This window comes from Eupeodes corollae, chromosome 1 (genome assembly GCF_945859685.1).
Source record: "Eupeodes corollae chromosome 1, idEupCoro1.1, whole genome shotgun sequence".
NCBI lineage: Eukaryota > Metazoa > Arthropoda > Insecta > Diptera > Syrphidae > Eupeodes > Eupeodes corollae.
The window spans coordinates 241421986-241440039 of record NC_079147.1 but is presented as its reverse complement, the minus strand read 5'-3'; the positions used below and the strand labels follow the sequence as shown (position 1 = coordinate 241440039).

At 35.2% G+C, this 18054-nt stretch overlaps 1 protein-coding gene across 6 annotated transcripts in view; it reads left to right on the top strand.

The window, feature by feature from the left end:
• LOC129940367 (protein slit) overlaps positions 1–18054 on the top strand; it is a 224096-nt gene that overhangs the window by 76787 nt on the left and 129255 nt on the right. For all 6 annotated transcript variants that reach the window (XM_056048685.1, XM_056048683.1, XM_056048682.1 and 3 more), the window contains exon 2: positions 9041–9168. The gene's annotated coding sequence lies outside the window, so the exon portion shown is untranslated. The remainder of the gene's footprint in view (positions 1–9040; positions 9169–18054) is intronic.

Below are 18054 nucleotides of genomic sequence, written 5' to 3'. Positions count from 1 at the left end.
GCTTCATGATGCCCCAAACGCCCTTTAGTTTTTCAAGCTGTAGCTAAAACAATGTTCATCCTTTTGGTAGTGAATTCTTACAATTTCTATGCATTGTAGAAGCTTCAAACGTTTCTATTTTCATAATGGTGTAGTATTAGCTTGTCAAATTTCAAAAAATGCTACCTTTAAATGTAACAATTACCCAAATAGAGCCCTATTTAAAATGAAACCTCTTATTGGAGAACTCCCTAGATTGCAAACATTTTTGAAATTTATTGAAAACATTTTTGTGTTTCGCTTGAAGACTCCTTAACGCAACCCTTAACGAAATATTTCTCGAATGAATTAGGCCTATTCCTCTGTCACTATATCTGAAACATAAATGTCATCATTTAGACATTTGACGCCATTTTAAAAGATATTACGACATTTTTTGACATTACTTCCATAAGAATATGACATTACTCTGGCTCCGTTTAGTGATGTTCGCTTCTAAAATGGTCTTAAATTGCCTTGAATGAAATTATGTATGCAAGTTCCTAAAATATAATCATTATTATCACCCATTTGTCATTGTAAATGATTTTTCTTTTCCCCGTTGACAATTTATATGCAATGTGTGAAATTTTAAATGCGAGAAAAAGACCCTTACAAAAATATCCATACAGCTTTTCTGTATAATTTCGAAATTTTTGCAATTATTTCCGACAAGAGATAAAAGTACATCTCTATAGATACCATTACCGAACCACCAATATCTGGAATTACATCTGCCACGGAGGCGAATGTGTATTGAAGTGACAGCGGAATGGCGGCGGTATTGGTGGTGGCGGCAATATGCAATAATTTTCAGCACACGACGGCAACGTACTATACAAATATAAGTCTGACAACAGCAACGTCGACGACGACGATCCCAAAACGCTGACAGCTTTTCGAGGAACAACCCCACACCAAAACAACACCGAAAGCCAACTTCCATACATCCACCGCCACCAACCGCCACAACCAGACAGACTGCATTATGGATTTGATTTATTTGCTCGAGGTTCACTGAGACTGATCTCCAGCGCGCTCTTCGAAAAAGATCTAAAAAAGATACTCGTAACTACGAGTATATCGTGTATCTATATATCCGCTACTCCTTCCATTTGCAATGATATGAAGATGAATGCTTGATTTATGAATTCGTTTCGAATTCATTTTTCTTCGGATTTTAATTAAAGAAATTCAATTCAATCTTACAGTTGCAGTTGCAGTGCGATGCGGCGGTATGTGATGGTATTTGCCCAACCATCAGCATGATCGGTTGCATCTGATGCTTTGCTTGCTACTCTTTCCTGGAACTTAATAATAATCAGGTGTTAAAAATATCTATTTCACATGCGAGGGAATTCAGTGCGTGGCCCTCTCCCACTCGTCTCCTGGCACCTCTTAATTAAGATACTTTTTTTTGCCCACCGACCAACCGACGACGTCTACAACGATGACAACCCCAACGATATAAAAGTGTTGAGATATGCTAGACTAGTTTTGTTGTATTTTGTCGCACTTAAGTAATTTTCCTTACTTAAGAGCAATATGTCGTCCGTCTTGGAGTCGGATAGTCGCGTTTTCGTTGCATGACAGATTAGATAACGCACATAATGTATATAGATACTTTTTTTAAGTGATCTCGATTTTCAATCTCTCGACGCTCGATCGTCGTCGAATGAAATTCAGCACCAAACCCACAATTGGAATGTTTTGAATTTCAAATTTCGTAATGACTCACTCACGAATTCACTGTCTCACTGTCACCGTAATGACAACGACATAAAGTGCATTAAGCATGAGCTGAGCATAGAGTGCAGATTTAAACACAGGTATATTTTATAGATACTTTTCATTGGACGAACGTACTTATGTTGCTCAATTTGAATTTCAATTAAATTGATCTGAATTTTGAGTCCTTTCAACAATAATAATAAAATTATCTGTGTTAATTACTCATAAACTCATCATCATCAACAAAATCAACTTCAGGGTGTTTTTATGCCAATCAACGCAACGCTTTTAGTCTTTTTTGTACTCGTCTCTTTTTGTTTGTTTTTTCCAATCAGCAAAAACAATTAAAAAAATAAATGTCTATTTCTTTGTTTTGTTTGGTTTTAAAAAAAATTGCGTGCAGGTATTTATAAGATATACCATAAATATAAAAAGATGATTAAAAGATAAAGATTTTTATGTTGAAATTTTATGACAAACCACTTAACCATCCCTCGTAAAATTACTTTGGCTTCCTATAAATTATCAAAACCAAAAGCCATCAACTTGATGTGATGACTAACATGTACGGACAGTTGATGGTTTACCTGAACCTTGAATGACTTATGTCTTCAGACAAAAGAACGCATTAGCAGTTCTTGGCTGATGCATAGCTATATGTACTTACATTATAATTTTATGGCATTTTTTTCACTAAGTAAAAATATTTAAGTGATGCAATGGGCCAAATTTGAAGAATTTTTCAGAAAACATTTAATAGTAAAATAAAATTGTACTTATACTAAAAAATAGAATGTTATAAGATTGTCTTTTAAGGCAACAAATCTAGATCAAGCTATATCTTTGAATATGCAACTTTCAAGCAATGTAAGTATTCCATTTATTGAATTTATCTAGAGACTGCGAATTCAAATTTTAAAATCACCAATGATTTGCAATCCTTTTGTATCCAATCATTTGATTGCATTCATTTGAGGATTTATGCATTATTTCCATTCTTTTGAAGTCTTTGAGTTTAATTGAAGTGAAAATGATTGCAATCTTTTCATAGTCAAAAAATTGTAAGAGTACTAATCTTTAGGTGGATACAAAAGATTGCATTCCTGATAGATTTCATTCTTTTTCAAGCCTGGCAATTTCAATCAATTTTTTCTGCGAATGATGGTGACCTTTGAGAATGAAAAACAAACGGTAATAACCAAAACTCTAATAAACGATCTTAAAACTAAAACTCTTATCAATTTAAATTTTCAGTCAAACTTACGTACATAGAAGAATAGTTAGTTGTAAGTTCCTGTGGTGGCCCATAATAAATTCTGAGGCCCCTAGTGTAAAGGGTTTTCCAATAAGGACAGGTTGATTTTCACAGATCGGGGAGGCCATATTGTTTCTCTTTGTCAAAATATATTTTTTACAATAAAACAACAAAATTGGTGTTCTTCACGTAGCAACAATGGGCGTTGCGCCCTTTTTATGTACTTACTTACTTACTTAATTCCTCAGATCTATTACGTCCGTTATGAACCCCTTAAAGGGCATAGAGCCTTTTCTACGTGTACGGTTTCCTCCAACTCCTACCTAGTGCCACTGATTCTGCCTCGACTGTCCTGCGCCCTGTGCATCTCGGTCCTACAGCTCTTCTTTCTTCATGTGTGTGCAAATTCCATTGCATTGCTTGGTCTGTTACCTATTCGAAGCGTATATCCAATCCATTACCACTTATTATAGAGCCTATAGGTTCCTGGCTTGTCATTCTATAAAAGACCTCATCTGATATACTGTTTGGCATTCAAGAAGGTTTTTGCAGCTTTCTTGTAATGGCTGAAGTCACCTTCCAAATGCTGCACCCATAAAGAAGCACATATTAGACATTTGTGCGAAAAAGTCATACCTTTGTTCTTAAGCTGATAGAGTTGTTCCTCCAAAATTTCTACAACATACAGTACGCCGCTTTTGCTCTGCCGATGAGTCAGATGACGTCTTATTCGGTTCCACCTTCGATGAAGACGATACTTTCAAGGTATTGAAAGTTCTCCACTTTTTCCACAGGTTGAGAGGAAATATTTATTTGAGAGGATGATCGGGTTCCGAGGCTGATCATTTCTGTTTTGCCAGAATTTATTTTCAGCCCCACAACTTCTGCTTCGCTCTCCACACTTGTTGCCATTTGATGGAGATCCATGATCCTATGAGAGTGTAAGCAAACATCGTTCGCGTAATCCAATTGCTTTAAATACGATGTCAAAGTCCATTGGATCCCTCCGCAAGTTGTTGAAAAGATGAATGCAGGAGGCTTCAGCGCGGAATCCTGATTTTTCGGCATCGAGTAAGGCTTCAAGGTGTTCACTGATGAGTTCCGTATGAATTTCTCTACTATTTTGGCAAAGGCAGGTAGAACGCAAATTGCTCTCCAGTTTTCGCACTTTTTTAGATCTCGTTTTTTGGAAGCTTGACGATTATTCCCATCTTCCACTCATCGGGGAAGCTTTTGGTGGTCCAAACTTCTTTTATGATCGGATGAAGCAGTTTGCTTGATAACGTTGGCGCTGCTTGTAAAAGATCTGCGAGAATTCCATCAAGTCCTACCGCTTTGTTGTTTTTAAGTGCTTGAATTGCGACAACGATCTTATCCTTACTGGAAGGTGCGGTGCGTACTCGGAACAGTTTCTTCAGGCGCAAGCTCGGTTTAAAACCGAGGAAAAGTGTTCTTTCCAGCTTCTGAATTGATCATCCACCGAAATTATCACAGTACCGTCTACTTCTTGCAACATGTGTTGCTTTGAGCTGTGTGCATTGGGCAGCTCTTTGGTTATTCTGTAAACGGTCCAATTGTCACCGCGCACACTGCGGTGAACCTCTCTCTTTTTCACGTGGTACGAGGACTTCAGCTCATTTCTTTCTTCACCTTGTGCAGCAGTTATTTGAGCCCTTAACTGCTTGCGTTCGTTGATCTTTGCCCAAGATTTTTTTATGTGGTACATGGTAATCACTCCAAGTCGAATATTTAACTGGTAGTGGCTGAATTCGACTGCACCAGCTCAGTGAACAATCATCCAACATGCGTACGTCTGCGAAACGCAAGATCAGCAGAATCCGAAGCAAGCAATTCCGCGTCGCAGATCACTACATTGTGAATTTTTTGTCGTGATTTGGCCCTGCACCTATACAAAATCCAACTTACCTAGAAGCTCAAACTAAACGACCATACAAAGCATGACTAATTAGCTAATAAGGTTTTTGGGGTAGTTCATCCAGTTTTTATCGGAAAATCATCTTTTGCGATGAAGCCTATTTTTGGATCAATGGATACGTGAATAAGCAAAATTATCATATTAAAGATGAAAACTATTTACTCAAGATTCATGAGGTGCCAATGCATCCAAATAAAGTTACTGTTTGATGTAGATTTTGGGCTTAAAGCGTCCTCGGTATGTCCTTCTTTGAAAATGAGTCTACAGACGACGGCATATCTGTCTTCATAGACAACGCTATATGTCGTTAGCTTAAGACAAAATCAATATTGTAAGCCAGCGGTTACATGGCATGCTTATTGACCACCAAAATCGTGAAATTTGAACCCCCGTATGCGATTTAGTTGTGCGGATTTCTTAAGGTGCAGGTCTATAAGAATAATCTTAAAACCACCACCGCTGCCCTCAAGAACATCATAATCGATGCCATCGGCCAAATATTTTGATTTATGTGCCAAAGTCATCAAAAACTGGACCATTCGTAGGCTCATCACCCAGCTTAGCAGCAGAGGCCATTTAAAAATTGTTGTATACATTAATATCGGGATATCAACATGATGCCCAAGTTCAAAATCTCCAAAAACAAAATCCCCACTCTTTTAAAAATCCACAAAATCATTACCCTCATATCTTAATCCCCATGCCGATAATCCTCAAACGAAATCCCCAAATCTAATGTTTTCAAACTCCGTCAACGCATGTTTGTTTCCATCATTTGAGTGTTCTTTTCGGAGCTAAGTAAAAGTTCAGAAGATTACGGCTTTTCAAAACTTTACTTCTGGTTCAAAACTAATTTTTTGGATGCGTCGAAAAAAAACATAAACCCGAGTTAAAGTCAGTTGCCAATTGTCTAAAAAATAATTTTCTTCGCACACAAAATGTAGCTGAAGCTTGGTATTCCCGCCTCAAATGCATTGTAAAAAAACTCAGGATTATATTCACTAATAAAAAATTAGGGTGTCAAGTTTCTCAAATCATTTTTCCCAATCCATTTTCCCGAAATCAATGGCTCCAAACAAGATAATTTTCTCAATTTTTGATTCCAATAAAATTGGTGCCTAATACAATTTTTGTCTCAATTTTCTATTAGCCCAACACGAATGTCGAAATTATTTTATTGTTATTTTTATAAACAATGGTTTAGTGAAAAAATCAGTTGCATTCATCCCATTAAACAATTCAACCGTAATACCCGTACTGCTGGGAATGCCCATCATTCCGATTTCCCGATTTCGGACGTACTGTTAAGTACAGAGATTCTTTCTTTAGCTGCACTACGCGAATGTGGAATGCTTTACCTGACTCAATATTTCCCACTCATTAGGATGTGCAGACATTCAAAACCAAAGTGCATCGGTTTCTAATTTCCAATCCTATCCTCCTCTCCTAATTTGCTCGCACTCTGTTTAATCATTATAAGGGTAAAACCCTATTAAATTCCATATCTCAAAAGATTTGGTTACAAATTAGGTAATACCATATACTTTATGACAACCTTCGGTAATACGAAAAATGTCTTCAAATCTGGTTTTGTAACCTGAGATCTGAGATGAATTAATCCCCAGTTCTCGAAATCCTAATCCTTCAAATTGCTTCTTTTTAATCAGTAGAAAGTATAACAGACATTGATTCCATAATTACAATATTTATTGGTCATTTTTTTCACACCCAATCTTCCCCAAGCCATTAAACGACATCATTATCTAATCTCTTTCTCAAACTTTAATAATTTATAGAAAAAAAGAAAATCTGAAATTGAAAATTAATCCAAATCCCAACAACATGAGTTTTTCTCAACAAAAAGGATTAAAATAAAAAACAAAAACACATTGCAACCAACTCTACTCCTCTATCCCTCTGTATAAGGACCATCACAAGGTTTACCCATGAATTCCAGTAATTATGTGCAGAAAAAGAACAAGAAAGAAAAAAAAGGACTTTGCAACAGCTCAATTAGCAAAGTCGGTTTTCCTTTGCTGCACACCACCATCACCAACACCAGTTCAAACAATTGCTTTTTGAAATCAATATCCATTTTATGTTCTCTTTGTGGTGTCCTTTTTTTGCTTTTTATCCTAAATCCCTTACACTATTATAAAATATAGTTTTACTCTTTAAACTTGTTTCAACATAAATGGAATTTCAAAACCGAAGAAGAGAAAAAAAAGGATCAAAAATACCTGCAAGGATTAGAAAACAACAACGCAATAAAGATCCAAACAAAAATATTCAATGCCTCAGGTGGTTTCAGGGTTTGAGTTTGAGTTTGAATTCTGAGTTCTGAGACTTAGCAAAAAAAGAGAGAGTGCGATAAAGGTAGGTATACCTTTAGCGATTCGCCATCAAACCAATCGCCTGGCATGGCCTGTCCTGGGCTTGGGCATGGTGTTGATGTGATGCTGTATAAAAACCACCTTAAAACGAGCAACGTGTTTTCTGTTCTCTGTTCCATTGTGTGTTTTATAGTCATCGCCATCATATCGTTGTCGTCATCGTTTTCATCTTGTCGTCGTCGTCCTTTTTACCTGCAGGATGCAATCTTTGTCCATTATAAATTCACATTTCAATTTTCCGGCTTTGTAATCGAACAATGCTCGACATAATTCCTCTGAAAATGTGTTTCTTCTTTTTTTAGTTGTATTTCTTTATTTTGCAAAACAATAGGCAAAGGATCAAAACGGGCGTCAACGGTACGTACTTTGTAGGCTGTACAATGTACGTACATATATAAATCTGTAGATGAAGATGAAGTGCATTCCTTTCTACATATTTTTGCATCAAAGGAAAGAAAAAACCCAAATGGATTTTAACGACAAGCGGTATCCCATCCCGATCGATCCCACAATAAAACGCAACCCAAGTTAATGGGAAAGACGTCCTCCGTTCGTCGTCGTCGTCTTCTGATGTTGCTCTTTTTATTTTTCTAAGAGACTCCGTCGACCAGGCCAGGGTAGAGCTGCAGGCCACTCATATACAACAATCTGTCTGGTCTTTCAATTATAATTTCCGGGTATTTTTCGAGGGCACATCATAGGGAAGTCAATCAGCTTCAAGTCAGTACTTTTTTTTCTTCTGGGGGATCTATAATCTTAAAAGATCCAAAAATAGAGCAGTCGTAATTTTCCATCGCATGCACGAATCCAATTTAAGGGCTCTTCATTACACTTCAAAGACCGAAATCTTTAGCCAAAATCTTAATTCAAGAGTACACGTTGTTTAGCGTATACACATATATGAAGCTTCTGGCGTATATACAACTTATAGACGTAGAGGTATGTACTTGATAAATTGTTTAAACACACTTGCTGCTTGCTGAGGTTTGTGCTGGTTTAGTATCTAATTCTTCTATGACCATCTCTTGAAACGATTAAGCTTAGACATCCATCATTCGAACAAACAATTCAAACCGTGCCTCCCCCACACCCCCCTCTCACCATCTTTAGATAAAGTCCATTACATCCATTAAACCTCAAAAAAAAAATAAAAAAAAAAAGGGGGGAGGGTCTCAAGATGAACTTTGAGATAATAATAATAATTTAGACAAATGTGATTACTGCTTCTCTAGGCATCATCGTAATCATTGTGGTCCTCTATTATTACAGAAAAACAAAATTCCAAAAAATAAAATTATGTGTACCACTCTCAAAACTTGTGGTCGTGGAGTGGTCCGTGGATAAAAGGCGACTTTATATTATTTATGTTTCCGGCTACAACATTTATTATTGTTGTTCATTTTGATATAAAGTATCTAAAAGTTGTGAGCTGTGAGGTACTTGTACTTACACTACATTTCATTTATCTGCTCTATTTTAATTTTGTTTTCATATTTTCAAAAACCCTCAAGTTAACGCTGCTGCTAAGATTATCGTAGTAAATTTGAAATGCAACTAAAGTGTGCGATAGCAGAAGCAAAGCAGTAGCTACATAGGAGAGATAAAAATGTTTAAATTAAACAAATAGTTTTGTCTGTTTGATGACAGAGAATAATTAATTAATATTTATATATTTTTATTGTTGTTTTTGTTTTTGTTTCTTTTCAGACAACTTTATAGAGACAGACCTACCTACACTCTGGATTCTTGGAATATTAATATTTAAAAAAGACATGGATGCAACGTAGTTAGTGCATTAACATCGAAAATATTCTTTCCTAGAAACATCCTACAAGGTAAGATCATCATCAGTAGTTAAGTTCTGAGTTTATTCAAAAAATGACACTTGATATCTTCTGTTTTTGGGAAGGGAATTTTATTATTGTTTACATATATTCATTTTTAAAAATAGATTTTTCAAAAATATATAAAGGAAAGAGTATCCTTTTTTTATGATATGTGAAGATGGAGATACATTAATAATTTTTGAATATTTTTATATAAATTGATGTAAAGGTGAAGTTTTAATGATGTGTGATCATGTTTCAAATGTTATACCCCCATTAATATTCTTGTTTTATTAATTTTTGGGGTATTTTTAAACATTAATGCAAATACTATAAACTTAGGTATAAAAGAGATGAGATAAAGAATTTTGTTCTAAAACTCATCATTATAACATTAATAGATATGAATAACAAAAACTTTGTCGGTTGTATATTTAAAAAGAGCCAAGGGGCATCAAAATAAAGATTGATTTTTTTCACATGTTTTGCACAATAAAATCAGGAGGTATTTATGAAGTTAAGCAGGTTAGAAGCAGGTATAATATAATTCAAATTTTGTGTGGTTTTTGGTTTTGTAGCTTTTTAGTGTATAACTTCAAATGGCGTAGATTTAACGAATATTAGTTTTTTTGTAGAAACGAAATGGACAAATAAATTTATATCACTCAAAAAATTTGAAATTTATTTTAATCTTAATATAAAATGTTTTTAATTGAGTAGAAAAAATTAAAACTTTTCATTTGTGCCCTTGTCAATATTACAAAAAATTAATAACAATATTTTGTGTGAGATAAAATACTCGATCTACTTTTGATTCTATTCGAAACTCATTTCGGGTTCTACTTTCAAATCGTAGGTAGGTTTGGCGATCTCAAGGCAACCTAGCCTGAGATCCAATTAGCGCTGTAGTGCGCCGTTTTGATACCAAAAAATCGTTTGGCCATTGATTGAAAGGGATAGATTGATAGAGAAGCTTCATAGCGATTATGTTAGAGCCATTTTGTCGCATTGAGAAAAAAGATTAGGTCTCTAATCTTTGTCTCAGATAGCTCATCGAGTTCTTGAAAGAATGCTTTTCCAAAGCATTTCATTCTGGTGTTTGCCAAAGCAGGACATTTGCAGTAGAAATGGATTATAGTTTCACTTTCTTTTTGGTCACTACAGCTACGGCAAAAGGTGTTGTAAGAGATACCCAACTTCTCTGCATGAACTCCTATAGGCCAATGTTCGGTATAAACCGCAACAATCCTGGCTATGTCTTGCCTTGGCCTGCATAGAAGATCGTTTGTACGGGTTTTGTTATAGGTGGACCATATCTTCCTAGATTTTCTTGGTAGATAGAAAAGATGTTACCCTTCATAGCACAATGAGGAATGTTAACCATTTCCGCAAGTGAGCTATGAAGGGCCGATCCTTGCCTGGCCAGCTCGTCAGCCCGTCCATTTCCCACGATACCACTATGGCCCGGAACCCAGATCAGGGTGACAGCGAGGTTAATATTCAGGCTCGCAAGCTCATCGCGACATTGCTGGACCAATTTAGATGAGGATATGGCCGAGTTAATGGCTTTAACAGCTGCCTGACTGTCTGTAAAGATAGCCGCATTTCGGTTGTGGTTTGGGTTTTGTTTAAGTATCTTACATGCCCCCCTTATTGCCAGTAGTTCAGCCTGAAAAACGCTAGCAAAGTCAGGAAGCCTAAAGGATTTGGCTACATTTAGGGACTCAGAAAAGATCCAAGAACCAACTCCGCACTCTATCTTTGAGCCGTCAGTAAAGATGGTTGTGTCGAAACCTATCGACACGATGTCATCCTCTTAATCTTCTCTCGATAATATCTGAGGGAATTAATTTCGTAGTGTTGCTGTGACCATAACGTTTTGACAACCAGCTATTTGATTCCTTCAGCCTAATAGCGCTGCAGGAAACTATGTACATATGTAATAAAAAGGTCGATTGGTAGAAGATCCAAAATAACGTTTAAGGCGTCCGTTGAACAAGTACGCATGGCCCCTGTGGTGCCCACGCAAGCTGTTCTCTGAACCTTCTTTAGCTTATTAATGTTATAGGCTTTGCTAAGAGCAGGCCACCACACAATCGAACCATATGTTAAGGTAGGGTGTACTACGGATATGTACGTCCATAAGATCATCTTCGACTGAAGTCCCCACTTTTTGCCGAAAGTTTTGCTGCAGGCGTAGAAGGCAACACAGGCCTTCTTAACCCGTACTTCAATATTTAGTTTCCAGTTTAGTTTAGGGTCGAGTATAACTCCCAAATATTTTGCACTGGAAGACAATGATAGGATTTGACCGTTGAGTCGTGGTAGCGTGAAGGGCGATGCTTTAGTTTTGGTGGGAAAGAGAAACAGTTCAGTTTTACTTTGGTTAACTCCTAGTTCACAACTCGTGGCCCAGTTGCTAACTTTCTTCAAATCTGACTCCGTGATTTCACTTATCACAGAAGTGTACTTTCCTGACTCCAATAGCACCAAATCATCCGCGTAGGCTACCGCCTTCACTCCACATCTCTCTAATTTAACGAGAATTGTATCCATGACCAGAAGCCATAGAAGAGGCGAAAGGACACCACCCTGGGGTGTTCCCCTACTCACGTGTTTTGTTGCAATTACATTGGCTAGAGTGGTTCGAATCTTCCTACCACTGAGCATGGAAATAATCCATTCTCGAATGAAGTCTTTTACACCGAACTTAACGAGCGATTCTTCTATGGATTCTGTAAGGACGTTGTTAAAAGCACCTTCTATGGCTAGGAAGGTGGCAAGAGTAAATTCTTTATAATGGATTGTTTGTTCTACGGTACGCACTACCTCATGGAGGGCAGTGTCCATAGATTTGCCCTTAAGATAAGCATGCTGAGAGCTTTCGAGAGGTCGTGCAACTAGGATTTCTCTTAAATGGTAATCAAGAATGCGCTCCAAGGATTTAAGCACAAAAGATTTTAAGCTTATTAGTCTGAAATCCTTCGCGGATTCGTGACCTCGCCTACCCACTTTCGGGATAAAAACTACTTTTGACCTGTCTCCACGACATGGGCACATGTTTGAGAAGGAGACATCCTTTGAAAATTTGTTCCAGCCATGGAGCTGCCACATCATGCAACTTTTGAAGCATAAATGGCAGTATGCCATCCATGCCTGGGGATTTATATGAAGTATTGATGGCCCACAAAATATTTTCTGTGGTTATAACGGAATTGACTTGCTCCATATGAGCTACGTTTAGCTCTGTGGTTTCAAGCGATTCGGGGTTATCACTCTCGCAACCCGGAAAGTGCGTCTTCATCAGTAGCTCAAGAGATTCGGTTGGAGAGGCTGTCCAGGTTTCATCAGACTTTCAAATCGTACTACGTATGAAAGTAGAATCAGATGCCGGTTATACCAACTTGTTTTCAAAGAATTGTGTACTTTCGAATGAGTATCGACTTGTTTGACAGTTTTGAAAACAAACAAAAAACATCAAATTTTGAACAAGAATAATTATTTAAAAAAATGGACACCGTTGGAATTTGGTTTAATTTGCAAGGAAATGAAGAACGGTACTAGCAAATTAAACGCAGAAAAATCGAGATTTTTGGTAACAGTTGGGTATCATAACCAAATCGGTGGTGACAAGAACGCTTAAATTGCACAGCAAACCATGTCAAAAATACTTGCCGAAGTTTTGACTTCAAACGAAAGAGTCATATGCCCACTGATGATGAATTTTGAAATGAATGTGAAACAGAAATGAAAGTCCAAACACAGTTTTTGGAAAAATCACGAATTCCAGGTGTAATTGAGGTGGTAGATGGACTTCATATTCAACATTTTACTTACAACTCGAGAAAAAAAACTTCGCTCGGAAAAACATTTGTTGTTGAGTGATTATTTTCGATTTTTCCTTATTTTGAGTTACGTAGTTCCTCGTTTATTCGAAAAGAATATAATATGTAGTTGGCATTACTAGAACTTTCTATACTCGTTCTTTCGAAAGTAGTCAAATAGATACATAGAACCAATTTTTGAATTTGATTTCATTATAGAATCGAGTTACATAGTAAGGCCCAAGTTTGAAGGCAATATCTTTCTTTGTTCTGAAGGAATTGTGTTGAAAAATAATTTGTAATCAGATTTTAGTTATTTTTAAAGGTTTTAGTTTTGTGACTTACAACTCTCCATTCTATTCCTGGGTGCGCGTTATTTCAAGGATAGACGGGACCTACAACTTTATTTCGAATCTGAACGGCTAATGTAAGATTATTTAAACATTCCTTGCAAGAGGCAGTAGTCATAAACAAATCTTTCGCAACCATATTTTTAGCGTATGATTAAATAAGTTTGATTTCAACACCTGTTTTTTTTCCCCGAGATATTTTAGTCGCAATACAATTTCAAAACATTTATTTAAATTTGTATTTCTTCTGAAAAAAGTGCCAATTGGATTTTTTTTAAAACCATTACCTTGTCTTAACAATATTTTTTATAGAATAAAATAATTTCAAAGTCAATACCTTAATTAAGTCACGAGATATTTGAGTTGAAAATCAGTTTTACCAATTTTGTGTAATTTTATTTGTCATTTCGATTTTTTGAACAATTGAACCAAAAGTCAAGAACTTTGGTTTGTCAAATTATTTTTTTTTGTTCAATAAATGTTCGAGGTGACCAGAGTTGCAAAAACTTTGGTTAGTTAGTGACTTATAAATTAAGAAAGATTTAATTCCTAAGTCAGTTAGTGACTTATGCATTAAAAAAATTAAGTCAAGAGCAAGTTAATGACCTAGGAATTCAAAAATTATTATTCAAATGAAGCAAGTGAAGTGACTTATGATTTAAAATAATGTAATTCATAACTAAAGAGTATGTTCTGATTAAAAAATTATTAAGTGAAAAAAAAGTGTAACGAATGTACTAATGTACCTTGAAACGTCGAGAAATGTCAAAATTTTCATTTCGAAAAATCAGACCAATTACAATAAATTGTCTATGGAAAAAAATACTGAGAGTGAATAGATCCTCTATGTGGTACTTTGTCTAGTATTAATGATTTGTAGCCCATTTAATTGTTTCAATAGCACTGTAAACAATTTAAACAGTAACGAACAAAACCTTGAGATATCAAGTACTTTTTTGAAAGTTTTAAGAACGAAAAAATAGAGCAATCCATCAAAATTCAGTTTTTCCGAAATTTTCTAAATCTAATTTTCTTAGGCACAGAAAACTCTTCGCCAAATCTACAGTGTCATTTGTAAATGTGGTTTATATTAACTCTGAAACTGAAAATTGAAACTCGATATAGTTCCGTCGAAGTAACTGCTATCAAGAGAGTAACGTTTTGCCCTATGTGGTAAATTTATTCTTTGTTGTTGATTAATAATAGGTACATTTGGTCTAACCTTCGTTTAATTTAAGAGCAACAAGTTTCGGATGTTCTTCAATCTTCATAATACTTTTTGTGACTTTCAAACCTGAAATACGAAGTATTTGTTCTGAGATTACCTTGAATAATTCACAAAGCGAGTTTAAAAGAGCTTATCCGTAATATTGCAACTTGTATTGTGAATTTTCTAACGTTGAACGAAAATATAAGTTTTGCTGGGATCCGGAGTTCGTATACTTCAATTGTTGGTTTCGGCTCGAAATTCGTCGATGTTACCAAGAATTGCTATATTGTGAATATTAGGTCTTTGGTGGGTCTGCTGACTCGGCAATTGAGATTACGCTGATAAAGGGTGATTCTTTAACTATAATCTTTTTGGTAATACTTGTTTAAACAGCTGACGCAAGTTTCGTGTTTTGTTTAACTGTCAAACATCTTCAGTTTGGTCTATAATTTAACCAAAAATCGTCTTTCAAACGTGTGTGCTCTGTTTAGAAAGTTATTCGCGCACTTCTTCCATTTTATGGTCAGTTTGATCGACCTACTGAAGTGGCTATTGTGACTAAATTTCGCACTATATTATTGGACAATAAACCACCAACACGCTTTATCAGCCGGTGTTAATGATGACCATCAATTATTGATTCGTCGCCGTACTCAGCAATTGGAACTCCGTTATTCACGCGGAACGTGGAAAATTTTGCCGAAGGATTTAGGTGTGATGCATTTCACCTGCAACGTGAAGCGAATATCATCCAGAAGCATTGCAAGAGTTATAAATGCATCCAGAAAAAGTCACAGTTTGGTGCGGTTTATAGGCCGGTGGCATTGGACCGTACTCCTTTAAAGGTGATGCGAATCGTAACGTTACTGTGAATGGTGAGCGCGACTTTTTAAGCCCAAAATACAAGGGCTTAACTTGCATGACATGTGTTTTCAACAAGGCGTTTGAACCACACCATTTCAACATTTCATTTCACCTTCGGGACAGTTAAATTGGCCACCTAGATCGTGCGATTTAACGCCTTTTGACTTTTTTGTGGGGCTATGTTAAAGCTCATATTTGTACAGAAAAGTCGTTTCAATTGACGCATTGGAAGACAACATTGAAGCATTTATTCGTTAGATACCGTCCCAAATGTTGGAAAGACTATGCCAAAATTGGATTAACTCAATGGACCATTTGAGGCGCATCGATTCAAATAAAGATTTCAAGCATTTTTCTGAATTGTATGTGTTTTTTTGAAATACTTTCTTATACTTTCTTATTCTTTATTGATCATAAAATAAGAGAAATTTATAAGACAGTCTAATACGTATGTTGTGTTAGATTGGGTAAGGATCGGTAGTATTTGCACTATGATCGCATTTTTAAAGGTAAGACAGGCGTGTTTGTACTTCAAATGGTAACAACAAATCAATTCCTTCGAGTTGGGTGTTTGATTAATCATTCTCTACATTATCCTTTTAAGTGAGCTGCTTTAAATATGGCTTTCTATTTGCTTTTTATTTTTTTAAGCTTTTAAAACCTATTAAAAAAACAAGAAGAAATGGCCGTTTGTCACGGATCTTAGTTGCAGTTCTTCTGGTATTTTAATACTTTCAATATTCAATCAGTCTCATCAAAATTGTTAATGAAAAGTAAAGCACCTTCTTCAAGTTACCATCATTTCAAGGTTTTGCCAAACAAATGCGTGCTTCTTTAATGCGCTTATAAATAAAATTTAGGCAACCAATAGACATACACCTTTAGGTCGTGGCTTAATATCTACTCATTTTGATCAATTAGAACGAGAAAATGGTAAATCGAACATTCGTTTCATTTTGTTTGTACCATGTTTCAAAGTTGTTAGCTTACTACGGGAAGTTGCTTCTGGACTTAAGGCTAAGGACAAAAATGCAAAACGAATTAGAATAAAGTAATAAAATTTAATAGAAAAATTAATGCGGATAATGCAGAAATTCAACTTGTTTCACGAAGTACGAAGAATTGAATAAAAAACGGATAAGACTGATAGCGATAATTTTGTTTTATCAGTCTGAATAATGTTCTGGTTGTAGCTTTAAAAAAAAAAACTAATCAAAAGATTAACACTATCCAAGTTTGATATCCATAGATCATCGTTCAAACAGAATTAGGTTAAATTTGATACAAAATTAACAAACAAAAAAGTGAGTATACACCCAAGTCTTCCTAAATATTATTGTTGTTTTCAAATTGTATACAATTGTATGCACTCTACGAAATAATGACAAGGACAAACACAGAATACAATTTTTTTCATTTACTATTGGATTTTAACAAACAAATTTTACTCATAGTATCTCAATAACTAAATTTATAAGGAAAAACTAAAATATGAAAAGTTAGACTTTGCTTTATAATTTTGATAAGTGTTCATTATTTTCTGAAAGAAATAATGTTAAGGCCAATTTTTAAAAGAAATTCTTAGTAAAACTGGATCCTTTTCCTTGAATAACATTTGGTTGACGTTGACACATATTAATTTTGGCTCACTCTTCTTGAACCCTGTCAAAGAATTTATAAAGTAAAATAAACGGTTTCTATTAAAATTGCCCAAATGTGAAACAGTGTTTCATTTTTACACCTTTCGAAGTTTGTTGCACAACTTGCTACAGGTTTTAAGGGGAGTTTTTAGAAATATTTTAAATATTCCTTGACTAAAAAAAACAAGAATAACTTAGATCGAAAATACTCAAAAATCTTTATTATTATTTACGCATTGATATAAGCAAATACTCTGGTCCTACAAATGTTCACAACTAAGAACGGGCTTTAAATAGATTTTTAGAGTTTACAAGAAATTATTGTATCCATACGATTTTGAAATATATGTAACTACATGGGATTGATAAATGGTAAACTTTCATTATACGTCCATCGTGCGTCCGTCATCCAGTTACACATTCCGAAACAATTTTGTCACACTCAAGAAAACAACATGATCAAGTTTAATTGACAATTTAATCCATCAATTCAAAATATAACCTTCAAATATTATTATTAATTGAATAAAGGGCAAAGTGCATATGATGATTGTCTAGAGAAGGTAAATAATATCTTCACTACATGTATCCATTTACCTTCCTGTAGTTTATCGATTGTTAATGGCGAATGGTGGAATGGAAGTGTGTAAAGGTTCTTTTCCCTTAATGAAATTTGCCTTGAAATGTCTGTCTAAATGAAAATCGATGATTATTATTAATTTTGATGGGAACCGATATTTATCTACACGAAAAATAATTGTAATGCATATTTATCATTTCCCACAGAAAACTTGTTGATTACACTTTTATTAAAAACCAGCCTATCAACAATATTATTTAAATTATTTAAAAAATAGAAGAAGTTTACATGTTCATTTCCAGATTCAAGCCTTTTTTTAAGGAAATTTGACACCAAATATTATATAATAAAAGTTTGTGTTTCTTTTCTGTAAGATTTTGAAAGTATTAACAAAGATTAGTGTTAATCTCAGCTGGAACTGTCGTTC